Here is an 8921-nt window from a genome sequence, read left to right as displayed (position 1 = left end):
TTCTTATTCTTCTTTCTTTCCTCTTCCTCTTCCTATTCTTCTTCTTCTTTTTGAGACAAAGTCTTGCTCTGTAACCTAGGCTGGAGTGCAGTGGCAGGATCTTAGCTCACTGCAACATCTGCTTCCCAGGTTCACGTGATTCTCCTCCCTGAGCCTCCAGAGAAACTTGATTACAGGCACCTGCCAACACGCCTAGCAAATTTTTTGTTTTTGGTAGAGACAGGCTTTCACCATGTTGACCAGGCTGGTGTGGAACTCGTGAACTCGTGATCCACCTGCCTCCATGTCCCAAAGTGCTGGGATTACAGGTGTGAGCCACCATGCCCAGCCACATGACTTCTTTTGAGAAGAGTCTGTCATATCCTTTGCCCACTTTTGATGTTTGTTTGTTTTTTTTCTTGTGAATTTGTTTAAGTCCCCTGTAGATTCTGGATATTAGACCTTTGTCCAATGAATAGGTTGCAAAAATTTTCTCTCATTCTGTAGGTTGCCTGTTCACTCTGATGATAGCTTCTTTTGCTGTGCAGAAGCTCTTTAACTGTATCTCATTTTTCAATTTTGGCTTTTGTTGCAATTGCTTTTGGTATTTTAGTCATGAAGTCTTTGCTCATGCCTATATCGTGAATGGTATTGCCTAGGTTTTCTTCTAGGGTTTTTATAGTTTGGGGTTTTACATTTCAGACTTTAATTCATCTTGAGATAATGTTTGTATAAGGTGTAAGGAAGGGGTCCAGTTTCTGTTTTCTGCATATGGCTAGGCAGTTTTTTCAGCATCATTTGTTAAATATGCAATCCTTTTCCCATTGCTTCTTTTTGTTTGGTCTGTCGAAGATCAGATGGTTGTAGATGTGCAGTGTTATTTCTGAGGTCTCTGTTCTGTTCCATTGGTCTATATATCTGCTTTGGTACCAATGCCCTGCTGGTTGGGTTACTGTAGCCTTGTCATATACTTTGAAGTCTGGTAGCATGTTTTGTGCTGTTTTGGTTGCTGTAAGCTTGTAGTATAGTTTGAAGTTTGGTAGCATGATGCATCAAGCTTTGTTTTGTTGCTTAGGATTGTCTTGGGTGGACAGGAAAACAGGCTCAAATAGTTGGGGTCACATGCCCAGAGTATCACAGCTAATTAAGAATTGAGCTGAGACTTGAAATGCACATGTTCTTTCCCGTACCTGGGTCTGTTGTGTAATGCATCTTAGCAGCTATTTAAGGGTCGGAAGTAGAATATTTGGACATCTTTTAAACAACTTTTAAGCATTTTGACAATGCAGGAAAGACCCTCATCTCATCTCTGAACCCCTTTCTCACCATGCTGCACCCCACTGCTGACCACATGATGGGGTGGCCATTAGGAATCAGGTGGGCGGTGGGGGCTGGGAATAAATAAGCAAGAATTACATTGCCCAAATTTACTCATCTTAGAAATGTTCTACAATCATACTGTGTGAAGTGATTGTTCCAGGGTAATTGTGCCCTGACTGTGCTGCATCTCAGTCTGACTTGTGTTTTTGAAAGTCACTGGGTTACTGTCATTAATCGGGGTATTTCTCTATTTGAAAACAGCCACTGTCCTCTGCAGGTGTCCTGATTTGATTTCCTAGTTTAGACCCAGAAGGTAGTGGTGAGAAAATGTTTGGGCCACATCAGAAAACCTATTCCCAGCTGGAGAATATATAAAAATTTCTTAATAATATCTAACCGTATTCTCAATAACCATTATATTTAACAGTGACAGCTTGGAAGGCAGGGCGGGACACCGATGACACAATCTTCAAAGTTTAATTTGGTTATAAGGTTTTTTTGGTTCTTGTTTTCTTTTGCTTTGTTTTTGGATACAAGGTCTTGCTCTGGTGACCAGGCTGGAGGGCAGTGGTGCAATCATAACTCATTTCATTGTAACAGTTCTTTAAAAAATATTTTTGGCTGAGTTTGGTAACTCTCAACTGTAATCTAAACACTTTGGGAGGCCAAGGTGGGATAATCGCTTGATCCCAGGAGTTCAAGAAGAGTCTGGGCAACATAAGTAAGCTCAGTCCCTAGAAAAAATTTCAAAAATTGGCTGGGTGTAGTGTTGAATGCCTATAATCCCAGCTACTTGAGAGGCTGATATGAAAGGATCTCTCAAGCCTAAGAGTTTGAGGCTGCAGTGACCCATGATTCAGCTACTGCACTGACAGAGTGAGATGTGTGTGTGTGTGCGCATGTGTGTGTGTATAAACAATATGAATGTGAAAAAAAACTCAAGTGTGGGAGAAAAGTGGAAGCTCATGGTGGGGGATGTGGAGAAAGCTGAATATGATTCCAGCAACTCAGTGAGACTTGGTTTTCCATCTTGAAGAACCACCCATCCACACTGAAATCATAGCCTAGCACACACCAGTTCTCACACTACACCTCCTGGGATACCACTATGTACCATTTTTTTAAAAATAAAATCTTTCACCTAAGATCAGGAGAAGAGAAAATGAGGGTTTCACATCTAAAGCCTTCATTTTCTTTATGAAACCACAGCCACTTGTCATTTCAGTTTTCCAAAGGCGACTGACGGTACTAATAATCTTAATGAATCAACCAGGAAAAATGGGCCCCTTTACGTGGTGCCTGTATCTCAAGAAGTGGTGTTAGCCATGTGAACCATGTTCACTAAAGAAGTCCAGAAGAAAGAATATTTAGTACAACACAACAATGAGGCTGCAAATCAAACAGGTAGTGGAATCATGCATGAGGATTCAGTGCCACGACAGCGGTGGCTACCCCTGGGTGTCAATTAAAACTTCGAGGTGAAGGACACTTTTTTTTTCCAATTGGCTCAGGGAAACCAATAAACATTAGAATTGAAATCTGTTTTTCTTTTCAAAATTTCTAAGACATAGAGGACTCTCTAAACATCCCAAAAGATATTCAGATATACATGCAGCTGAGGACCTGCCTGCTCTGCAGAGGGATGACAGCGCAGCAGCCACCAACTGTAATAGCTTTAAACTCCTCCTCTCACAGGGACAGGCCACCCCCCCCACACACCACTTAATTCATGGGCTCTGGCTGCCAGGTGCACCTGAGGAACTGCCTTCCTCCCATCTCATTAGCTCTCCAACAAAGTCCAGCTCACTCTAAAACCTATCCTAGGATGGTATGTTGTAGACTCTTCTCCATTCTCCCAGTGCAATGTGACTTCAAGAGAGTGTCCCCCCATCCTCTTACCTCAAGTCATGTGAAAGGGCCGGTGCCCAGGCAATTAGGTGTTCAGTGACACTTTCATGAGCCTGGTAAGTGGCAGTTGGATAAACCCCAGCTGAGTGCCTGTGACTCTACCCTTTTACCTCCCACTCAAGTGACATTATAAGCATAATTTTACATTTGATCTAATTTACACATATTCTTCTTTCCATAACATTCCTAACAACAGCCCTCACAACCAAATGAGTCTAGGTTACAGAACACACGGGTGAGCTTGGGTAACAGGTTTCACTTATTTTATTCCAATGTGAAATGAAGAAGTGATGGTTTAAAAACAAGACAAAGCTGTTTATCAGCTGTGGGGTTGCTACACTCGCTAGCTCATGCTCACTTCCTTTCAAACAAGGTATCTGGACAGACCATATTCATAAGTAGCTCTTTGCAAAACCCCAGGCAGAAGGCCCAGTCAGACACAGCTCCCTCAGGCTTACAGGGTGGCAACTTCCTCCTCCATGTTAGGCTCTGACAGCAGGCAAGAAAAGGAGCACAGGCAGCGGGGGACTGGGAGCCACCAAGGACCGTAGGGATTCCCAAACTCTCCAGAGCTATTCTCTGTAGAAGGGGTTGTGTGGCAAGGACCAGGTATGGAGCTGGGTTCCAAAGAGAGGTGACAACCACGTCTGTATCTCTAAATTTCCCCCAGGGTACATGATGCAGCCCTGCTTTACCCCAGGCCCTTCACCCATGCTACCCTCACTGTGTGTTGGGCAGCTCGGGTTAAAATGGGAGAAAAATACATTCAGATTGTGGCCTCCAAATATTCCCATCTGGGATGCAGAGAGTAGGGAAGGAAGCCAGGGCCTGTGGCAGTGTATTTTGCTGTGCCTGAGGGTAGGCAGGCCAGGGCTGGGCATGTGGATGTCCCCAGGTCTATCACTGCTCACTCCCTCCCCCTCACCCGGAACTACAACCTGGGCAGGCTATCATGATTAATACAACCACGTCAAGCTCTCATCCTGTCAGGAAACTAATGTGCACCTAATCCTAGTCCTATGGAGATCCCTGGCTTCCTATCCCAGGACACAGAAAAGCCTCTTATCTTTTTTACTTGAAACCTGGAACTTAAGCCAGATTGGGCCTGGGTGTAGTGGCAGCAAAAGAAGCAGGCAGATTTATACACTCCAGATGTATACACTCATGGGCACGGGCACATTCCACACTTGCTGGAGGATGAGAGGCCTGAGAGACATCTGTTTCCCAGCTGCTAACTGATGTCCACACACCCCATTCACGTGTCTTCATTTAGGTCTCTGCATACTATATTCGTTCAGCCAGTGCAAAATCGTCTTCTGGAAGGACATCATTAATTGCAGCACCAGCCCCACTTGTTCTGGAAGGGGGTCAGGAGGAATCTGGGCAGCTTCTAATACCCCAGGACAAAGGTAATGCCCCCTTTACAGCACTCACATCCAGCAGCACCATTTCTAGATACCTTTTTCAGACATAAGCAGCATGAGGTAGCAAAAATGTGTTACAGACTCAAGGCCATGGAGAGCCAGCTGCTGGAGAAGTGGCAGAGGGCAGACACATCTGTGGGTGGCACCATGACAAGCCAAGGCAGCCACAGCCCCTACCCCCAACAGCCCCAGCCCAGATGGCATTCAAATCTTCCCAGAGAGTGTTGGGGTACCCGATGCCCATCACTCACATGCTCATTAGCACTGCCTTGTGTTGGTTACTCAGGGACTAAGGAGATGGAGTAGGAGTTGTAGATCCAGGGCGGGCACCACCTTGCAGCCAGAGTCCACCTGACTGCTGGCCAGCAAGCAAGCCCAAGCAGCTCAGCTCTAGCTGGGCGTGGTGGCTGGTGCCTGTAGTCCCAGCTACTGGGGAGGCTGAGGCAGGAGTATGGCCTGAACTCGGGAGGGAGAGCTGGCAGTGAGCCGAGATCATGCCACTGCCACCTCCCAGGAGCCTTTGAGGGACTGGCAGAGACTTACTGGTTCCAGTAAAAGCCCCATGTGGATGCAGTAATGCTGTGTGCTGGTCCTTGACTGTAATTACAAACAGACACACGAGGTCCTCATGCATCTTGCAGCTCTCAGGGAGTGGGTTCCAGCTGCTTATGGTAGGCCCTTATAGTCACTGGACATGCCTCAGGAATGGCCAAGCTTCATTAAGCCAGGCGTCTTGCTACGAGATCCTCCACCCCACTGAGAACCTGCTTTCTTGCTCTCCCTGGCAGTTTCACTTTCCACTTCTGGTTCTGGGGACACGATGGACCCTCCTGGACCCCTGGCAGAATGTGCTCAGGTGACACACAGTCGACAGGCCCATTTCCAAGCCATTCTTCCATTTCCAACTGTTTGAGGGACCCGAGGCTGCTGATGAGCACAGGGACAACCAGGGCCAGCTGTCTGCACCTGAATGTGATGCTGGTCTAGGTGTCTCAGGGCCAGAACACTCCAGGTGAGGTGGCCTGGTCCTCAGCTCCTAGCCTCTGTGCTCCCTTTTCCTCCATTCAATCCTGGCCCCAATGCCTCCTGCAACTCTCAGGTCATGATTGCAGAAGATGCTCAGGAAGAAAAAGCAGCTGCAGTCAACCCTGCTGAGGGTGGCAGATGGGTCCAGACGCTTGAGCTGGTCTTTGACATGGTACATGTGGTACACGTGGATGCAGGCTTTGAGCAGTGTGTGTAACTCTTTCAGGAAGGAGGAAAAAATGGTGTTACCAGGGCCCTACACCTTGGAATGAACCATCTAGCACAAAAAATAGTTTGCAGGGTGCTATCACACATTATTTTAATTTTCAACTTTAGGCTTCCATTTTCAAATTCCGCAATAAACATGTAAGGTGGGATTCTTGTTTCAACACACACACTCACACACACACACACACACACACACAATCTCTCTGTCTCTCTCTTTCTCTCTCTTACTCTCTCCTTCCTGCTATGGGCAAGGATTATTGTTCACAAGAAAACCTTCTGCCAAATGGGTCTGAAGCACAGGCAGGTCTTGGGGAGCCACAAGGCCACTTCCTCTTTGTACACTAGTGTCTTGGGTAGGCTTCAGAACTTTGAAGCCTCCACAACCTTGCCCCGCTGTCCTGGGCCGGATCTCATGCAGGGGTGTCCTGAGAACTTTTCAGGGCCCCCAATGTCAGCACTGTCTTCCAATGTGTGTTTCACGATATTTTAAGGAAAGGTTCTGTGATCAACTATGGGAGAAGCAGGTAGGTTCTGGGAATGTGAGTAGCTTCCCCACAGGTACCTTGAGTGCATGAGAGCTTTTGCATTACAACCATGCCAATCTCACCACAGCAGTTGGCAGTGCTGCACTAGGCAGACTTCCCTATGCAAAGGCTGTGAAGCTTTTCTTCCTTTTTTCTTTCTTTTTGTTCAACACATCATTTTTCTTTATAGAATTTGATTGGGCTGATATCAAGCCTGGTTTAGTACTGTCTGATTTTTTTTTTAGAATCAGAACTCTGTTCTTTAACTCATGGGCTATGAAGTTAGAAGGTGCTGATGTGACAGCCGAGAAGAAGACCTGCTCTCCAATCCCACCCTCACGCCCTCGTATGTGACACAGACTCCTCAGAGGAGTGGGAAAGTGCTGCCTTGCCTTGCTTCTGGGGGCCCTCCCCAAGGCAGTCCACCCAACTTCCAAATCAGCCTTCACTCATGCCCAGCCCTGAGCCCTCCTGCAGCTCCTCAATGTTGCACATCTCTGAGAAGTGGGCCAGCATATTGCTGTCCAGGTGCAGTGAGAAGCAGGTGCAGTGACACATGTCTTCACGGACCATGAGCACTGGGTAAATCTCCTGCACCATCGTCTTGGAGGACACCTTCAGGGAGAAAGCCCAAGCAACTCTGTTGACAAGCCACATGGCATAAAGTGAGAACTTACCCTTTTTTTTTCCTTGGTTTACTCTAGTAGTTAGCAACCTTAGCTTTTTGTTTTAATCTTTGAAAGTCTTTAATTTTTTATAATTTTTGAAGTACAATATTTTCCAGGTCAATTATTCCTGGTTGCTAGTATTTTTTTTCATCACTGACATGTGGAAAGTTCTCAGCATCCCCGCTTTTTCTCCCAAAGAATGTTTATACAATTTTCTCCCTATATTCTTTTTAAAAGACTTTTTCTCTGAATGTATTGGTCTACTTGATGGTGTTCAGTAAGTCTTATATTTCACCTGCATTTTTCCCATTCTTTAAAATATTTGTTTCCAGAATTCAATGTTTGTGAATAATATATGTTCACTTTTCTTTTTTCTGCTCCATTGTTTGCTGTTGTGTCTCTGTAGTGAATTTATAAAACTCAGTTATTGTATTCTTCAACTCTATGATTTCTGTTGGATTTTTAAAAATAGTTTTTATCTCTTTGTTGATATCATATTTTGCTTATTCATTATTTTTAAATTTCACTCAGTTGTCTATTTTTGTTATGTTTTTGATCACTGAGAATGCTTAAGATGATTATTTTAATTTCTTTATCAGATAGGCAAAAATCTTTATTTCTTAAGATTCAATTTCTGGATATTTATGTTTTTCTTCCAATCAGGAATATTTTCTACCTTCTCTCTGTGACTTGTGATTTTTTTTTTTTTATGAGATCTGGGGATCTATACAGCAGTCATCAAATCTAGCATTGAAAGACTGACTTAGTCAAGCCAGTCTTGACTAAGGGTCTATGGGTACTGACACCCATAGGCCAGGCTACAGATTCTAGGTGCTTCACAAACACACTCTCAAATATGTTTTCTCTGGACTTGTGTGTGTTTCTAAGTTAAAGGGAATTTTTTTCTCGATGCTTTTTAGATTCTATTCTCTATTTTCTTCCCCAGTTGTCTGTCTGTGGTATTGCAGTTTCTCTAGTGCTTTAACAAGCATTCATCTTTCTTCTCAGCAGACACAAACTGTCATTCATATGACTCCATCATGTCCTTGAGCATTCCACAGCAGGAGAGACAGAATCTAGTCATTAGACAATCTCTCAAAAATCCAGCGTTTCAACACATATTCTACTGTTTTAATTGTCTCCTGAAGGAGATGCTGGTAGTTGAGCATTTTCTGATGAGCCCAATTACTGTTCTGGGAAACAAAAGAAACTGCAGTGGACAGCCTGTAAGCCAGACTTGATCACCTTTCTGCAGCAATGAAAAAAATTCCTGGAGTGTAAAAAGAGATGAGACAACCGCTATACACAATGCATGGTGAAAATAAATGAGCAGGTAATACACGGGAGAAGTCCAAAGGTCACGGACAAGGCCAGAGTTTGAATATGGTTTGGTCATCTCTGCTCCAATGGAAATTATTTTGGAAAAGTCTACTTTTATTTTTCTTGCTGTTACGGAGGAATATTTTCTGTCTTATGCTTATTCTACTCTGTAATCCTCTAAGGGTTTTACTCTCCCTCCCAGAATCTTCCAGTGCATTCACACTGAAAGCCAAAGTCCTCCCACAATCTTGTGAGAACCTAAATGATCTGGTTAGTTTGTCATTGCTTTTAGGTATCTGGGAAAATCTGTGCACACTTCTGGAGACTTCTGTTATGCCATTTTTTAGAAACCTGTGGTTCCTCAAGTCAGAAGTGTGTGAAGAAAGTTCTGGAGGCATTGGGATTTGGTTTAGAAATTCCAGAACACCAGAGACAGAAGTCACCCGTTTTCTGCTTTACAACGTCAAGTCCTATGAAGGGTAAAACATAATTCTACAAAAAACTAGACTGAAAAACTTGATAGG

This window comes from Colobus angolensis, unplaced genomic scaffold (assembly GCF_000951035.1).
Source record: "Colobus angolensis palliatus isolate OR3802 unplaced genomic scaffold, Cang.pa_1.0 Scaffold346, whole genome shotgun sequence".
NCBI lineage: Eukaryota > Metazoa > Chordata > Mammalia > Primates > Cercopithecidae > Colobus > Colobus angolensis.
Note: the sequence above shows the minus strand (reverse complement) of the source record.